The sequence below is a fragment of the Asterias rubens genome, chromosome 5, assembly GCF_902459465.1.
Source record: "Asterias rubens chromosome 5, eAstRub1.3, whole genome shotgun sequence".
NCBI classification, from domain to species: Eukaryota; Metazoa; Echinodermata; class Asteroidea; order Forcipulatida; family Asteriidae; genus Asterias; species Asterias rubens.
In genome coordinates, this window is record NC_047066.1 from 1,376,591 (window position 1) to 1,396,321 (window position 19,731).

Consider the following 19,731-nt stretch of genomic DNA (forward strand, 5'->3'; position numbering starts at 1 on the left):
AAATAATTGACGCGTAGGTTTTAACAGTTTTCAGGACTGAGCGCACTGTCTGATCGACAGATCAATGACACGCCCACAACAAATTTCTCGGCTGAGCCGTTGAAACCAAAATACAATTTAAAGGGATGCTGCAGTGAATTAAAATAAAACAGTTAATTTTGCTGTCATTTATTTCTGATAATATATGTATTGAACATCAATAAAATGTTGTTTGTTTTTTCCCCGACATATCTCACTGGCGTAATTAGCGAACAAGTCATGCCCCCCCCCTTGTGGATTGTTACCGCCCCCCTACCATCGACATCACGTCGGGAATTCAAACATATCGTCGGCAAAAAGAGTCTGGTTCCTAACTACACGCGCCTAGGTAACAGGCCACACAATGCACACGTCTCTATATGCACACAGCCAGGGGACCCGACGGCTCGGGTTCCCGACATGACGTCACATGAAGGCTCCCTTTTAGGGGCGGGGTGGGTTCCCCTAATCTCTTGAAAACCACTTTTAAAATACTTGCGCATTAAATAAAAAAAATAAAAAAATATTTTAGGTTTAAAAAGTCATGTTTAATCGTTAAAAGTTTTTAAAAAACCATTGCAGCCACCCTTTAATGTCAGTCTGTGCTTTGACATTCCTCGTTTCGCTTAACACAAAGTTGCATGCTTGTAAATACTGTTTTTGATGTACTTTGTCATTGGACTTTTTCGGAGTAGTTCTACTAGGCTTTCGTGCTGTGTATTATACGGACCTTTGTTAATTAACGTTCTGCGTATACGGCTCTTGAATAACCTATGTGACATTTTTGGTGTGGAATACAATTAATATCAACTCCCCACTCCAAAAACCGGTTTACAGGCCTGTCAACATGTAAACACATTTTCCTAACAAAAACCTTAAAATTATCCCACACAATAAAAGGTCACATTGTATTTGAGATGACGCCAAAATGCAAGGTTAATAAAAGCATGATCACACAACACGGAAGTCTGGTAAGAACTACACTGAAAACATCTAGTAGTCAATTTGGAGAAAAAATTAGTCAACTACGCAATAAAAATCAGTCTTTCCATTCATGACTAGTTTTTCAATCCGAACTAAAAATAGGAAACATTTTTACTAATTGAGCTAATGAAATTACTAATCAATATTTTTTAAAGACTAATACGAATTTGTTATTTCTAATTTTGCCCGTAGATTAATTGATACAGAGTACTGTTTGACTAATTTGTTTCTCTCCAAAATATGAAATGACAAGTCTGACATAGCAATGACAAATTGGTCGACTAATGTGTGAGAAAAATACTAATTGAATTGGCTCCGAAGGTGAGGCACAATACAAACGCCTGATACAGAACTTACTCGTACAACGTTCGGTCGAGTGCCACCGCCCCTTCCTCCCTATCAAGAGGTTGTGAATTATTGTGTATTCTGAATTTCTGAATTATTAAATTTAATTCAAGAATAAATTCCTGTTTCAACTTTTGGAAAACATGGGCGCCGCTTGTAACCTTGGAGGTAGTCTGTAAACAGTGTTGTCATTAATCAGCACGGTGAGTACGATTAACAGAACAGCCAGAACACAATCCCACCCCCCGGTCAGGCCGGTTTCGCGCCGATATTGTTTAGTGCGCGATGGTCGCGCAGCATTGCAATTCAGCACAGTTATTTACACTGTTCAAAAACCATTATCGCAAAATAGCGTGTAATTTTCACTGTCGCGCAAATATCGCCCGCGCGATTCGTAACTTTCCCTCTCGTCTGCATGCAGCATGCAGCAACAAGAACGTCAGGTTATTAGTCCGTGTCAACGTGTGCTGTTGGTGGGTGGTGGAATATGAAATAAGGTAATTAATTTATTTTATTCTGTTGTAATTATTCAGAAATATAATATCGGTCAACGTTAGGGATTGGTGGTGGCTTTTTGCAGTTGGTCAACTTTAGGGATCGGTGATGGCTTTTTGCAATCGGTCAACTTCAGGGATCGGTGATGGCTTTTTGCATGCGGTCAACTTTAGTGATCGGTGGTGTCTTTTTGCAATCGGTCAACTTTAGTGATCGGTGGTGGCTTTTTGCAATCGGTCAACTTTAGGGATCGGTGGTGGCTTTTTGCAATCGGTCAACTTAAGGGATCGGAGGTGGCTTTTTGCAATCAGTCAACTTTAGGGATCGGTGGTGGCTTTTTTGCAATGAGTCAACTTTTGCAACCGGTGATGGGATTTTGGGATATCCGAACATTATGACCACACAAAAACCGTTTTGATGGGAAAACACATATTATGTGGATCATGAATGTGATGGACAAATACAGACCGGGACGCACTCAACACGTTTTATAAAAGGCTAGGTAAAGTATTATACAAATGTTTCCTTGTAATAAACGGAGAGGCACGTATTAATTGAATCCAAAGCGAAAAACGTACTATATAAAGTTCTTAATTTAGGGGGGGGTGTATAAAGTATAAAGATAAAAGAGTTAAATCTTATATAAAATTGAAGCTTGAAAATAAGCTTTACTCTAAACGTAATTTTGTTTTAAATTATTAATCAATTAACCTTGTGATCTTCATTTGCATATTTAATTAGTAAATCTTAGTAACGCGCCATATCTCAAGAAGTATACTTCCGGGTCAACCGGAAGTTGGCCCATTTTTTGTTTCAGTTATACTACACAATCAATCTTCATTTTTTGTTTCAGTTATAGACTCCTTTTAAATTTTTACTTTGGAAAACCGTGACCCCATGTTGACCTCTATTTTCGGGTCAACCCGAATTGGGACCAGATCTCAAGACCTATACAACCTATTTCAAACTTGTTCCAGTTACCGCGACCCCATGTTGACCTCTACATCCGGGTCAACCGGAAGTGGGACCATATCTCAAGAACTATACAACCGATTTTCAAACTTTTTTTCAGTTGCACACTCCCTTGTGTTAAATATTAACTTTGAAAAATGTGTCCCCTTGTTGACCTCTACTTCAGGGTCAACCGGAAGTGGGACCATACCTCAAGAACTACACCACTAATTTTTAAACCCTTTTTTACTTAGAGACTCTTTGAGCATTAAGGATTAACCTTAACAAAATTTGGCCCCCGTATTGACCTAGCTCTACTTCCAGGTCAACCGGAAGTGGGACAATATCCCAAGAACTTTACAACCTATGTTCAAACCTTTTTTCAGTTATAGCCTAACAAACAATACAGTTTCGATACGGTGCCGTTAATTATGATGATGATATTGAGCCAGAATTGGGCCAGTACTGGCCTTCTTACGGTCAAGCGTCATGTCCTTGCTAGTAAAGTGCCCACACTGGGCCAATGTCGGTTTTAATGAGGCAAACTATTTTAGTTAGGACGGAGGTTTGCCTGTCTTGGCCAATATTGGTTTTGTGCGGCACACCGTTTCGGCAAAATGATGAACCTTTAATGGGCCAATGCTGGTTTTGTAGCGGTGCACCATTTTGGGAAAGTGGTACAAAACCTGCAGTGGTCCAATACTGGTTTTATGGCACACCATTTGAGAAAACAGGCAGAAAACCTCTCATTGAGCCAATACTGGTTTTGTAGCTGCACACCATTTTTGTCAAAATGGTGTCATATAGAAAACATTTTCGGGGCCAATCATGCCAATACTGGCTTTGGCAAAACGGTAAAGAAATATGTTCTAATTACTAAACCGACTTGAAAATTACAAAGGAATTAGCCCATGCAAGTTATTGAGTTGGGGTGGATTTCACAAAGAGTTAAGACTAGTCTTATCCCGAGTTAGGAAGAGTTAATCGTCCTTACTTAGGACTAGCCATACGTTTCTTATATCTCCAAGGACTATGTCCTAAGTTAGGACTAGGCCTAACCATCTGTGAAATCGACCCCTGATGGTACCGGCATTTTGAGAAACCGAATACTATTAATAAAACAACAATCTAAAATGTATACCTCCTTTATTATTTTATTGGTTTTTACATAGCATTTTTAATTTGATTTATTCATTGCTGCTGTTTTTTTTATTTTTTATGTTTTGTGTTTATCATGGACAACTGCACTTTATTGTAATGAACTTTTTTTATTGCAAAGTAATTTCATTTAAATTTAATATATTTGATATATTTTTTGCATTTTTATTTTATTAATAAAAACTTACGAGTTAAAATGCTGGTTGAATTTTCGTCTGATAATGAAAGTTTTTCTTTCTGTCATCTGTCTACTGGTTTGTACAACCTATTTCAATACAACCTATTTCAAACTTGTTCCAGTTTCCGCGACCCCATGTTGACCTCTACATCCGGGTCAACCGGAAGTGGGACCATATCTCAAGAACTATACAACCGATTTTCAAACTTTTTTTTTTAGTTGCACACTCCTTTGTGTTAAATATTAACTTTGAAAAATGTGTCCCCTTGTTGACCTCTAATTCAGGGTCAACCGGAAGTGGGACCATACCTCAAGAACTACACCACTAATTTTTAAACCCTTTTTTACTTAGAGACTCTTTGAGCATTAAGGATTAACCTTAACAAAATTTGGCCCCCATATTGACCTAGCTCTACTTCCAGGTCACCCAGAAGTGGGACAATATCCCAAGAACTTCACAACCTATGTTCAAACCTTTTTTCAGTTATATAGCCTAACAAACAGTACTGTATCGGGCCAATGGTGGCATGTACCGGCGTCGAGTTTCGATACGGTGCCGTTAAATATGATGATGATATTGAGCCAGAATTGGGCCAGTGCTGGCCTTCTTACGGTCAAGCGTCATGCTCTTGCTAGTAAAGTGCCCACACTGGGCCAATTTCGGTTTTATAGAGGCAAACTATTTTAGTTAGGACGCAGGTTTGCCTGTCTTGGCCAATATTGGTTTTGTGCGGCACACCGTTTCGGCAAAATGATGAACCTTTAATGGGCCAATGCTGGTTTTGTAGCGGTGCACCATTTTGGGAAAGTGGTAGAAAACCTGCAGTGGTCCAATACTGGTTTTGTGGCACACCATTTGAGAAAAAAGGCAGAAAACCTCTCAGCTGGTTTTGTAGCTGCACACCATTTTTGTCAAAATGGTGTCATATAGAAAACCTTTTCGGGGCCAATCATGCCAATACTGGCTTTGGCAAAACGGTAAAGAAATATGTTCTAAACTACTGGTTTGTAAAAATAAATAAAACAACATTCTAAAATGTATACCTCCTTTATTATTTTATTGGTTTTTAATAGCATTTTTAATTTGATTTAATCATTGCTGCTGTTTTTTTTTATTTTTTATGTTTTGTGTTTATCATGGACAACTGCACTTTATTGTAATGAACTTTTTTATTGCAAAGTTATTTCATTTAAATTTAATATATTTGATATACTTTTTGCATTTTTATTTTATTAATAAAAACTTACGAGTTAAAATGCTGGTTGAATTTTCGTCTGATAATGAAAGTTTTTCTTTCTGTCATCTGTCTACTGGTTTGTACAACCTATTTCAATACAGCCTATTTCAAACTTGTTCCAGTTTCCGCGACCCCATGTTGACCTCTACATCCGGGTCAACCGGAAGTGGGACCATATCTCAAGAACTATACAACCGATTTTCAAACTTTTTTTTTTAGTTGCACACTCCTTTGTGTTAAATATTAACTTTGAAAAATGTGTCCCCTTGTTGACCTCTAATTCAGGGTCAACCGGAAGTGGGACCATACCTCAAGAACTACACCACTAATTGTTAAACCCTTTTTTACTTTGAGACTCTTTGAGCATTAAGGATTAACCTTAACAAAATTTGGCCCCAATATTGACCTAGCTCTACTTCCAGGTCACCCAGAAGTGGGACAATATCACAAGAACTTCACAACCTATGTTCAAACCTTTTTTCAGTTATATAGCCTAACAAACAGTACTGTATCGGGCCAATGGTGGCATGTACCGGCGTCGAGTTTCGATACGGTGCCGTTAAATATGATGATGATATTGAGCCAGAATTGGGCCAGTGCTGGCCTTCTTACGGTCAAGCGTCATGCTCTTGCTAGTAAAGTGCCCACACTGGGCCAATGTCGGTTTTATAGAGGCAAACTATTTTAGTTAGGACGCAGGTTTGCCTGTCTTGGCCAATATTGGTTTTGTGCAAAAATGGTGTGCAGCTACAAAACCAGTTGAGAGGTTTTCTGCCTTTTTTCTCAAATGGTGTGCCACAAAACCAGTATTGGACCACTGCAGGTTTTCTACCACTTTCCCAAAATGGTGCACCGCTACAAAACCAGCATTGGCCCATTAAAGGTTCATCATTTTGCCGAAACGGTGTGCCGCACAAAACCAATATTGGCCAAGACAGGCAAACCTGCGTCCTAACTAAAATAGTTTGCCTCTATAAAACCGACATTGGCCCAGTGTGGGCACTTTACTAGCAAGAGCATGACGCTTGACCGTAAGAAGGCCAGCACTGGCCCAATTCTGGCTCAATATCATCATCATATTTAACGGCACCGTATCGAAACTCGACGCCGGTACATGCCACCATTGGCCCGATACAGTACTGTTTGTTAGGCTATATAACTGAAAAAAGGTTTGAACATAGGTTGTGAAGTTCTTGTGATATTGTCCCACTTCTGGGTGACCTGGAAGTAGAGCTAGGTCAATATGGGGGCCAAATTTTGTTAAGGTTAATCCTTAATGCTCAAAGAGTCTCTAAGTAAAAAAGGGTTCAAAAATTAGTGGTGTAGTTCTTGAGGTATGGTCCCACTTCCGGTTGACCCTGAAGTAGAGGTCAACAAGGGGACACATTTTTCAAAGTTAATATTTAACACAAGGAGTGTGCAACTGAAAACAAAAGTTTGAAAATCGGTTGTATAGTTCTTGAGATATGGTCCCACTTCCGGTTGACCCGGATGTAGAGGTCAACATGGGGTCGCGGAAACTGGAACAAGTTTGAAATAGGTTGTATAGGTCTTGAGATCTGGTCCCAATTCAGGTTGACCCGAAAATAGAGGTCAACATGGGGTCACGGTTTTCCAAAGTAAAAATTTAAAAGGAGTCTATAACTGAAACAAAAAATGAAGATTGATTGTGTAGTATAACTGAAACAAAAAATGGGCCAACTTCCGGTTGACCCGGAAGTATACTTCTTGAGATTTACTAATTAAATATGCAAATGAAGATCACAAGGTTAATTGATTAATAATTTAAAACAAAATTACGTTTAGAGTAAAGCTTATTTTCAAGCTTCAATTTTATATAAGATTTAACTATTTTATCTTTATACTTTATACACCCCCCCCCCCCCTAAATTAAGAACTTTATATAGTACGTTTTTCGCTTTGGATTCAATTAATACGTGCCTCTCTGTTTATTACAAGGAAATATTTGTATAATACTTTACCTAGCCTTTTATAAAACGTGTTGAGTGCGTCCCGGTCTGTGTTTGTCCATCACATTCATGATGCACATATGTGTTTTCCATCAAAACGGTTTTTGTGTGGTCATAATGTTCTCACCTCCGGGTCTGTTTACACAGGGCTACTTGTATGATTTCAGATTTCCCCTTACACACAAAACTATCGGTAGAGACTCTTGTTCAAAAACATTTCCCTTCACTGAATATAAATATTTGTACTTCCCCGGCATACACCATTTCCGGAAGACGACAACCAATTGTGGGACATAGATAACCCTTCCACACCCTCTCCTACCCATTTGTTATTATTATTATTAACTTTTTAGAAAGAGCTGATTAATTTGATGTTTTTTGCGTTCCCCCTTACATAGTTATAAAATGGTACTCTTCTAAAAATGTTTGGCAAGTCAGTCAACCCACTGGTGAGTGTAATTTATTCCTCCATGGTGGTGAAACCTAGAAAATAACGACAAATAATATCCACAATCTACACAATAATAGGTTTTGAAGTAGGCCTGCACCGACCGGACGCAAAATTCGGATATTCCAAAATCCCATCACCGGTTGCAAAAGTTGACCGATTGCAAAAAGCCACCACCGATCCCTAAAGTTGACTGATTGCAAAAAGCCACCTCCGATCCCTTAAGTTGACCGATTGCAAAAAGCCATCACCGATCCCTAAAGTTGACCGATTGCAAAAAGCCACCACCGATCACTAAAGTTGACCGATTGCAAAAAGCCACCACCGATCACTAAAGTTGACCGCATGCAAAAAGTCATCACCGATCCCTGAAGTTGACCGATTGCAAAAAGCCATCACTGATCCCTAAAGTTGACCAACTGCAAAAAGCCACCACCGATCCCTAACGTTGACCGATTGCAAAAAGCCACCACCGATCACTAAAGTTGACCGATTGCAAAAAGCTACCACCGATCACTAAAGTTGATTGCAAAAAGCCATCAACGGTCGTGAATATGCATGACCGATTGCTATACCATCACCGATCATGAATATGCATGACCGATCGCTAAAATGGACCACCGGTCGTGTTTTATCACCGCTCGCTAAAGTTGATCACCGATTCGCATAGGACCACCACCGATGACACATTTGATCACTGGTTGCAAAAGACCATCACTGATTATTAAATGCCTCTATGGCGTTCCATAGTAGAGGACTTGCCTGGCTGAGAATGAACAAACGTTAACTTACATAAGCAACATTTTTAGTTTCCCTTTTCAAATTTCAATCTCAACTCAAAAAAGTTTCATGAACTAACGTACTGCGGAGGACATGTATGTTGTACTGCTGTACGTAGTATAAAACTGCTATTGCTTCACTACTTTTAAGTAAATACACCACCATACACGAGCAACCGGTTTCTGTTGAGCCAGTCACCAGTGCAGTGACGGCAAGTTATGAGCAATTCAGAAATTAGCTGTGCGTGAGTCACAAACAACTTAAACAAAAAAACAATTTTATTTGCGTGATTTATAGTCGCCAAGTTTTTGGGAAAAAGGTGAAAATCACAAAGGGCAAAGCGATGTTTTCAGGAGAGTCGCGTATTAAATAGTAAATACCAGTACTGCTGCTGGTACATACGCTGTACATGCTAAAATAATGTTTGTATCCTGAGGCAAAAGTTATTTTTGTGACATAGTTTTCCTCATTTCTCAAAAACTACAGCACCACAGCAAGTGTTTTAAGGGAAGCTTTCTACCACCATTATCTTAAAACTGTGTAAGTTTAATTTTAAATGTAAATCTTTGGACATTGCGTTTTGGGTCGTACAAAAAGTACCCAAACACTTTAAACATGGACTATAACGGATTATTGATATAGCCAATATTACTATTTTTGTACAAGAAATGTAAAATAAGGACTGATATTTTAGTAGTATTCAATAAAACCTTTTCCTTTATGCAAAAAAAAACACAAATTCGCGCGGCGTACTCCGACCCAGAAAACTCAGTTTCGGCAAAAGCCGGTGACCCACGAACCATTCATACACAGTGTGTGACGTCACACCACGTACCGAAGCTCTGTACACAGTGTGTCAGGTCGATCGTGTGCGTGCATTTTACATGTACATTGAATGTGGAATAACATCGGACACTATAGGCTGCATTTTTTTGACACAAAAAACAGCGAAAATGTCCGATGGCAGCGGGTCTTGGAAAAACCACAGTTTAGATGAGGAAAATGCATTTCAGGGAGGCACTTCAGAGGAAAGTGAGGGCTCTAGCGATAAGGGGATCTCACCGGACGAGAGAGAAGCCGAAGACGTGTTATGAGTACATATAGTTAACCAGCCCGGAGACGATGATCGTCATGCCGAAGACAATGAGCCAAACCCTGATGATCGACGGCTAAAGACAGACTGGTAAGGCCACAAGACGTTTCATGAATTATACTGAATGATGCTTCGTTTGATCAGTTTATTTCTGCACCCAAAAATAGTTGAAGGCTATCCTTGACTAAATTAAAACATGAACGAACATGATGGACAAGGTTTATTGTTTACCTCCATTCACGTTATAATACATGTACGTGAACAACACATGCACTGACTTAGGCAGTAGAAATGTGAGGGGATGGGTAATTTTTGTCTTGCGTTTTATACTTTGTTGGCAAATTCATACATTATCAATTTAAACTGATATTGTAGATTACCTATGTTGTTGTTTTTCTCCACCAAGTAACTGCGTGGTGGATGATATATTATGTGCATCTACACAAATATCTCATGTACATGTATGTAACTGTTACTTTGGATTATGATTGCCTTCTGGCACGGGTATAGGTTTAAAGCAATTCAGGTACACACATGCAATATTAACACCTCACCATGCAAACCACAAATCTGTTGTTAATAATTTTGTATGAATTCTTTTGTTAATAATTTTGTATGAATTCTTTTGTTAGTAATTTTGTATGAATTCTTTTGTTTTGTTTTACAGAAAACACTGCAATGTTGAATATCAGCAAGTGGTGAGCTTAGGACTATCTTGGCCGTTCAACTGCTGCCACTGACATCATGTTTGGTGGCAGCAACACGAAGGACATTTCCAAACCCTAGTGTACAGTACAGTGGAAGGATTTTCGTATCCACCAACGGATTAGGCAGCTTTGCTTTGGTTTATTTGTCTTCAGTCGTAACAATTTTCCAAGTTATAATGATCCGGAGGGAGAGAGAAATAATTTTATAAGCCATAATAATTTACGTATAAATGTACATGTATATTATTTCATTTTGTTTCTTTCAGAGGGGTGGGTGGTTCAAATTGATTAATTTAATTTGAACCACCCACTCCTCTGAAAGACACAAAATGTAAATTACTCTGGCTTATAAAATTAGGTGTGTGGTTCAAATTGATTAATTTAGCACTTATGTGCAATAAACTTGTCCCCTGTTGTCAACAATACACTTGATTAACATGGTAACATCATTCAACTTGGTTAGCAGAAATATAAAAACAAAACAAAAAAAGAGAAGCCTACATGTACACCTCCATAACAACGACAACACTAAAACTGTATGTATTTGCAAACGACAATAGTTTATTTTTCAGTTTTAATTATCAAAATTGAAAAAAGGTTGCCTAGTGATAGCGAAATCATCTGAACATTCCGTCATCAAAAAAAGTTAACTATACAACCCTGTCAACGCCCCTCCCCCTAAAAAAGAAAACCTAATCCATGTTATGTACCTAGTTAGCTGTGGTTCTCTTTGTAAATTGTAAATTAAGTTGTACATTAAAAGAATATAATAAAATCATTGTGTACAGACCATGTTATTCTGTTTTTAAACAAAGTTGATTGTACTACCCTGGTTACCCCCCCCCCCCAAAAAAAAAAAAATATGTATAAAAAATAAAATAAAAACCCACATCAATGTGTACAAGCTAGGGCCCAATTTCATGGATCTGCTTACTGTAAACAAAGAATCGACACTTGCGGAAGCAGGAAATTCTGTGCTTACGTCAAGCGTGTTTCACAGGTTACCAGCAAATTTTGGCTTTTGCGGGTCATGGGTGCATACTTGGTTTATACCAGGCATTTTACGCTTACAAATGTAAGCGCAGAAATTTAGCCTTTGGACGTAAGCAGAGAACGGTGATCATAAGCGCAGAATTTGGTGGTGAACAGATCCATGAAACTGGGCACAGGTCATTCTTTCTTCAAACAAAGTTGAACCCACTATCTTTGAACCCCCACCCCCCCCCCCCCAAAAAAAAAGCTGCTGCATCCTTTTCCGGCTGGTGTAGGTTGATGTCAATGACACGGGGGTTACACATCAGCTGCGGATGGAGTTGTTTTCATGTCTTGTCACCCTGCTGACAATGAACAAGTGCATTGTGCATGCATTCTTTGCGTATCTGTTTAATGAAAAATAAAAAACAAAACCAACTAATCGTTATGTGGGATTTCTTGAAAATTTACAAGGCAGAAATACAATCTCGGAAGGTTTGACGTAACACCACAGACTAACAATCTCTCTTTGAGTTGGCGTAGTTTTGAAAAGAACCTTACAGAAGTTAACGCAAAACCAGAACAAAAGGAGTCCACATGGCACAAAACCAAGGGGGCAGGTTTTCTTTATGTCTGATAGAAAACATGACCTCCAACCACCCCCCTCCCCCAGATCTACACCTAGTACAAAACTGTTCAGGTACAGATCGGGGTGGGGGGGTTCTTGCGATTCAACACCCCATCCCCTCCCCCTCCACCGTGAACAGTTTTCAAAGGGGCAGCTGAAAAACTAAAAATGAAGAAATCATCTGATCCTCTGAAAATTTGCATGCATAGGCCTACTACTTACCTAAAGTGCTATTGAGAATCTTAGATCTCCATTTCTAGTTCTGGCTAGCATGTCTCCGTCCTGCATTGTCTTCGTCCTGCATTCTCATTGTAGTGTAGAGCTGCGAGTTATTTCTGTACAAAAAATATAACAACAGAAAATAAATAAATAAATTAAAAAACTTGTGCTGAAAAAGAACTGGCCTTATTTTACAAATGCAAATATAGTAAACACTCCATGTAATTAACCGTGCCAAACCAATAAACACAGCTATAGGAAAACTTCACACTAAACTTTTCTGGAATTGGTAATTCCTGAATTAGGAGAGAAAAAAATCTGAATGACCATGGATGGGCAATTATATGGATGGGAGTTTGAACATATTTTTGAGCTGTGCCTTAAAAAAAAACCAACAATTCTTAGGCAGCTTTGGCAAAAACAATGTCCAGCAATCCAGTATAGACCAATATAAATACATGTCGACGAGGCCAATAAACTGTTAACTGTAAAAATCAACTTTTTAAATGGATTAATATAGTGTTCACACATGGTTGAGCATGAACATGCCAGAAAGTGTAAACCAGGGCATAAACATGCCAAAAGCACTTGGGTGGCTACATGGATTCATCACTCAACAGAGTCAATACACTATGTAGCTATTTTATGGTAGTCGGGTCAGATTCAGATCATGCACATCGTGTCATTTGACAACAAGATGATTGTTCCTTGCATGAAAAGGGTAGAGATTGTTTACTATTTTTCTTATTACAAATACATGTGCATGTATTGGGCCTGAATTAATAATGGAGATAGTTTCTCAGTAGTAGATTTTTTAAAATTATTAACAAGTACTTACCAGGCTTTTCTCCCTCTCTTTTCTGTAATGCCACTTCATTCTTTTGCTGTTCCACGGCCACTTGCGACCAGGGCCACGGCAGAGGGACCCCGTCGACGTCGTACTCGTAGCATGCACAAGCAGCACTGGCTGGGGCCTGGTGGTAGAAGATCCCCCTGAATCCTCTCGTTGTATAGAGGTTTAAATTTCGGAATCGATCCAGGCTTCTTACACAAACTTTGAAACTTCTAGTGTATCCACAAACCGGTCCTACTAAAAGCCGACAACTCGCCGACAACGCCGACAACTCGTCCAGAGCGCCGACAACTCGCCGACAACAAGTTGCAGACACCTTAAAAACAGCAAACAAACCAACGGTTTATTAAAACTATGTGCACTATATTATATTAACATAAATACAACGGCTTTGTCACGGTGTTGATGAAACAATGAAAGACGTGGACAAAATTGCGTTTGTTCGACCCGGTAGTTTTATTCGCACTCAGCGAGGAGCAGGTTAACTATAGAACAACAAATAATGAAATAGATAATTAATATATAAATACATAAATTAGATTACTCAATAATCAAATCAAAGATATAAGCAGGGTGTTTAAATAAAACACGCAATCAGAGTTTCCGGAAAGATTGAATAAAACGCAATTGATGGCTTACGGAAAGATTATACGAAAATGAACAGACAATTATGGAGTTTACTAAATTAACACTTACAAATTGTTACCGGGAAATTCACATCAACACTGTGGGAAACTTAACGGCGATGTACGGGGTTTACGGGAGTTTTCGGCGGCATACTGATATATAACAAAACTGTTGGGAAATACACACATATAAACTCATTTAGAGATAGTAATTAGGAGGCGTTACCGCAAACCTTTCTAAATCGTATTACCACCATGCAACGTTACAAATCCTACTAATACACACACGATAATAAAAGCAATTACTAGAGACAAGTACGTTGGGTACACAAAATAGGATTTAGAAGAATAAACTAGCTTTGCCTAGTGGCACCATAAATCTTATATCAAAATCTAGCCACGGCTCTATTTTGTACCCCACTTAAACAGCATTAAGGGGAACCAAAAATAACTGCAAAAAGCCTAGATCATTGAAATGGAAAGGAAGCAATTTTACAGTAACCAATACTTTAATACAATCGGAATAAGTGACATTAAATATTATACATCGAAGAAAATACTACTTACGAAAACGGCGATGAAAGCTAGCTGGGGTTGACTAAGAAAAATACGGCGAAGTTAACCAAACGAAACCAGGAAAAGAAATGAACCTAGAAATACCGGCACCCAGGTACCTGCGTATGGTAAATAGGGCTTGCCACACCTTAAACCAAATTCCTAAGATGCCCGCAGGCGATTGGCTGCGTGCACTGACCTTTGACTTTAAACAAATAAGGATAAGCTAGTAAACGTAAGAGAAACGTATAAATTATAAACAATAATATAAATACATGACCGGTGGGAGATGACAGGCTTTACTTCACGAAAAGTCGTAGTTTTTTACCCGGAAAAAAAGCGAACTTCCGCGGAGCACGGTTGGACGCCATCTTGACCCACAACCCGTGTTGCGACCATTCCATTATGATACAGGGGTGACACAAGAGATCGGGGGGGGGGGGGACACCAGTGCGCGGGCGGGTGGGGTTGGCATTGGCCCGGTTTTATGGTAACTAGACTTATCCTCGCCTCATTCGTGACCTGATTAAGATAGGGATGTTGATGATTATTATTATTAACAATAAAAAAAACTTAGCCTACATCCAATATGTGAAATTTATTTTATTAATTTTACATCCAATTTGTGAAATTTATTTTATTAATGTTATCAATTTTTCCGAGTCACAGAAAAATTATAGGAGACAAGAAAATTGCATGTGAAAGAGCAGCATAAAAACGGTAAACTTTTTGATTACTGCTGATCTTCCGATACAACTTCTGAAAGAAATTAAACAATACTTCAACTAACAGAAATATCCATCTTTTTTAACCAAAAAAATACATAAAAATAAATTAAATAATGATGCTCGGTAAGGTAGACCAGGTTGTTGAATATTGCATGCACGTTTCCCAGCACAAGTAATTCAATATTTTTTTAACGTGAAAACATTCTTGTTGGTTTTACATATTTCACACAATGGAGGTATAAACACTTTTAAAATTATTTTAGGATATTACCATTCGACGAATATATTGTCAACCCACATTGGTGTGTATTTTTCCATTCCCTCACGGACCAAATACAACCTATGTCCTATATTTACTCAACTCACATTTCTTAAAAAGAACTCGCTAATGGCAGACTTCATCAGCTTTCCAGAAATGAATACCGCAAGTCATGCTTTAATTAATACCTTGTGGTTCCTAGTTTAATTTTAAAAAGTGAGGGACGGCAGTCACATAACCCCAAAACTTATATTAACGGGTCTTATAATAGTTGTAAAAATATCCAGCTTATACCTTTTTTGCTATAATCTTGTTACTGTGACGTCCGTTCCTATAACTACTGACAAATATTTGATACAACTTTCAAGTTTGAACACAATAATTAATATAAAAATGTACAGAACATTTATTTCCAATTCATTGATGTCCGTCCCTCACGCATAAAGAAAGCCGTTTTAAAATCACTTGAAACTTAGCATTGGTGGAAATACGATATGCAAAGGTTTTCATGTAATGACTATAATAAATCTTATTTTAACTATGACTTGGATGACGCTTAAGACTTCATCCAGCTCAAATTAATATAAAACACTGCGAAATTTGAACATGAAGAAATCAGCGGGCCTTTGATAGCTGTCAGAGTGGCATCAACATCATCTGTCCCGTCAATCATGATTAACTATAGGAGCTCATTGAAGCACTTTGATTGGCCGAAACCACTTTAGTGAACAAACTACGCCGCATGATCATGAAGCATTGAATGCTGTCAAAGAAAATAAATAATTACCAATGTTAAATGATGTGTTGAATTAATAATGATGAAGATTAGTTCTCAAAGTGCATTGGGATAGTATGTACTATTTTATTTGAATCATTGTTAACTTATATGTACTACTATGTTTAAGGTCTTGAAAAATCTGTGATATGTTGTGTAGATTACTTCTCAAGTTGGCTAAATCAGAAATGCCAAAACTGTTTCTTTTTTTAACTAGACATGCTACGGGTCCTTGTGCATTGTCTTCAGCATTGAATGCTGTCAAAGAAAATAAATATTAACAATATTAACTATTTTATTTCAATCATTGCTAACTTATATGTACTACTATGTTTAAGGTTACTTCTCCAATTGTATTTAAATCTAATTCTGTGTGAAGTGAATTAATGAAAAAATCGAATTCCATAAACTTTTTCATTTCAATTGTTGCCAACTTAGTTCTCGAAGTGGATTAAAATTTTTAAGAATACTTCTCAAATTGGCTAAATCTAATTGTTGAATTTGATAACGCTCCATTTCTAATTTGCTTCTATTTTTGATTAGAAAAAAAAATATTCAATCATAATAAAACAATTACAAAATTGAGTGTTTTTCAAGTGTATCTTGTATGTGCCTCCACCCCCACCAGCTTTGAAAGCCCTAAATCAAATAGCCGACGAATCGGCAAGGATCTCACCTGTTGGTAACTCTTTCCACAATTGTGAAAGCCCTTGAAATAGATCAAACAAAAATAGGTAATGTAAGTAATAAATCAACTGGGAAACAAGATTGGATTCTCCATCCACCCCATAGGCCATAGTCTTGTTTTGTTATCTAGTCATGTAAAACTGACAGTGCGAGACAGAAGCACTTTCTAAAGTTTTTCTTACCATGACAAGCACTCAGCTGGAAATGCCAAACTATTGAATGCTGTCAAATCAAGTAGGGAATCCTAAGATTAAGAAAGTAATACTTATTTAAAAAATAAAAAATTTAAAACAATAAAATAAAAACGTGGAAAGTAAAAATATTAATAGAATCTTTAAATAACTCAACTGAGAAACAAATTGGATTCTCCACCTGGCCCACAAGTCTTATCCCGTTTAATTAAAGGTACTTTCAAATTCTATCTTATTCCACCCCCAAATAAAAGAAAGAAAAAAAAAAAAAAACTATAAAGTATTTTATAAAAAAACAAATAGATGCACAGTTATGTTAAAGAAAAGAATATTCTGCACTGTTCTAGCTAGTCTAGGACTCTAGGGGGGTTAAATTAAACATTTAACTAATCAAGAATTTATGTATCAAAAGTTGTCTGGTACTTACAAATCCACGCACACTCACACACAACAATGTGCCATCTCTGAACTGCTGCTGTGGTTTTCACAGGACGCCCGCCCTCTGTTGTTATGAAAGTGCTAATTCATCCACCCCTGTATCATAATGGAATGGTCGCAACACGGGTTGTAGGCCAAGATGGCGTCCAACCGCGCTCCGCGGAAGTTCGCTTTTTTTTTCGGGTAAAAAACTACGACTTTTCGTGAAGTTAAGCCGTTGTATTTATGTTAATATAAAATAGTGCACATTGTTTTATTAAACCGTTGGTTAGTTTGCTGTTTCTTAGGTGTCTGCAACTTGTTGTCGGCGAGTTGTCGGCGCTCTGGACGAGTTGTCGGCTTTTAGTAGGACCCTCCACAAACAACCAAATAGTCGGCAGTATTTATAGCTGATACACTAGAAACAAAAAGCTTCGTAGCACACACGCACGCCTGTAGTGTGGATGAAAACGCATACACAACACACGAAGTAACATGGCGTAATCTTTGTTTACTCTCGTTGCTTCATGGGTGTGACGTCACCATTTTTTGACCGCGTTCATGACGTCCGCTGGTTTACAAATCCGCTTGGATTTCAGTGTTGGTTTAATAGCCGGGAACCAGTACAGGGCGGGAAATTTCAAAATCGAAGAATCGAGGTCAAATTTTTTCGGTCAAATTGTAGCAAAATTATTTTGAGGAAAACATGACCACAACAATGAATTGATAGCTGAACACAACATAAACAAGTTCTGATAGTGATTTTAATGTAGGAGTACCGTTATAGTCCATGTTTAATAATAATAATTTTATAAAAAAAAAAAAAACTAGACATAATTGCATTTGTGCACAAATGCAGAGGCTGTTTCGTTAAGAAAATTTTAAATTTTGTTCCACTTAATTTGAAATTTAATCATTTTTTTTTACAGCAGTTATGACTAATCCAGGCTATTTAAAAAAAATAATTTGAATTATACCATGTTCGGATAGCAATTTATGTGTTAAAGGTGCAAAAATAGAAAAAATCATAAAAAATCGTGTGATGACGTTATCATGACGTCATTTCACAATTCACGGAAGCTTGCCAATATCTAACAACCTACCAAGTTTCAACATGATCGCATAATTACTTAGGGAGTTATATTAGTTCAAAAAGTGCACCTTTAAGGCCGCTTCACGTGACCCCCGATGACGTCATTGATCTGAAACTTCACACATATGATGGCTGCCTGACAGTTAACGTGTGTGTAAAATTTGAAGTGATTACAAAAAACTTCACCACACACATCTTCAAAAAGTCCATTTTGACGAGTTTTCAACCTGCCGCTAGAGGGCGCTGTTGCAATTTGTGACGTCATCAATAATGTTTTTGAACTGCCCACCCTTGCTAGACACTTACGTCCTTGGAAAGCAACTTCATAACTTTTACCACTTTTGAGTTACAGGGCACTTCCGTTTTTTGCCCGTTTCAACCGGAAGTAGAGGTCATGTGAGGTCACGCACACAAAACAAAATGAAGACCTTATTTATCCCTACCACATCCCGCAAACAGAAACCTACGGTCTCGTTTGGCTGATTTGATATAGATTTTCAAACATTTAACATAAAACACCTTTAAGATGACGTCACGTGACCAGTGATGACGTCATCATGACATCCTTGCTTTAGGATCATTATTGCACCATAACCTTCAATCCCTGAAAGTTTCATTGCAATTGCTCTTTGGGAACTATGCAAAAAATTGCGAGTACTGAATCAGACAAATAAAAAAAAAAACAACTAGACATAATTGCATTTGTGCACAAATGCAGAGCTGTTTCGTTAATGACATTTTAAATTTTGTCAACTGAATTTGAAATTTTTATTAATTTTTTTACAGCAGTCATGACCCATCCAGGCTATTTAAAAAAATAATTTGGATTATACCATGTTCGGATAGCAATTTATGTGTTAAAGGTGCAAAAATAGAAAAAATCTTAAAAAATCTTGTGATGACGTCAACATGACGTCATTTCACGATTCACGAGAACCTGCCAATATCTAACAATCTACAAAGTTTCAACAAAATGGCGTCATTACTTCGAGAGTTATATGACTTCAAAAAGTGCCCCTTTAAGGCCGCGTCACGTGATCCCCGATGACGTCATTGATCTGAAACTTCACACATATGATGGCTGCCTGACAGTTAACGTGTGTGTAAAATTTGAAGTTATTACAAAAAACTTCACCACACACATCTTCAAAAAGTCCATTTTGACGAGTTTTCAATCTGCCGCTAGAGGGCGCTGTTGCAATTTGTGACGTCATCAATATTTTTTTTGAACTGCCCACCCTTGCTAGACACTTACGTCCTTGGAAAGCAACTTCATAACTTTTACCACTTTTGAGTTACAGGGCACTTCCGTTTTTTGCCGGTTTCAACCGGAAGTAGAGGTCATGTGAGGTCACGCACACAA

The 19,731-nt window shown here is 37.9% G+C and overlaps 1 long non-coding RNA gene across 1 annotated transcript; it reads right to left on the reverse strand.

Annotated features, from left to right (window-relative positions):
• Positions 1–11,591: 11,591 nt before the first annotated feature.
• Positions 11,592–13,174, reverse strand: LOC117290629. The gene is made up of 3 exons (XR_004519059.1): positions 13,023–13,174; positions 12,188–12,300; positions 11,592–11,744 (listed from the first exon to the last, which is right to left on the reverse strand). It is a non-coding gene; the product is annotated as an uncharacterized LOC117290629 (long non-coding RNA).
• Between the last annotated feature and the right edge of the window lie 6,557 nt (positions 13,175–19,731).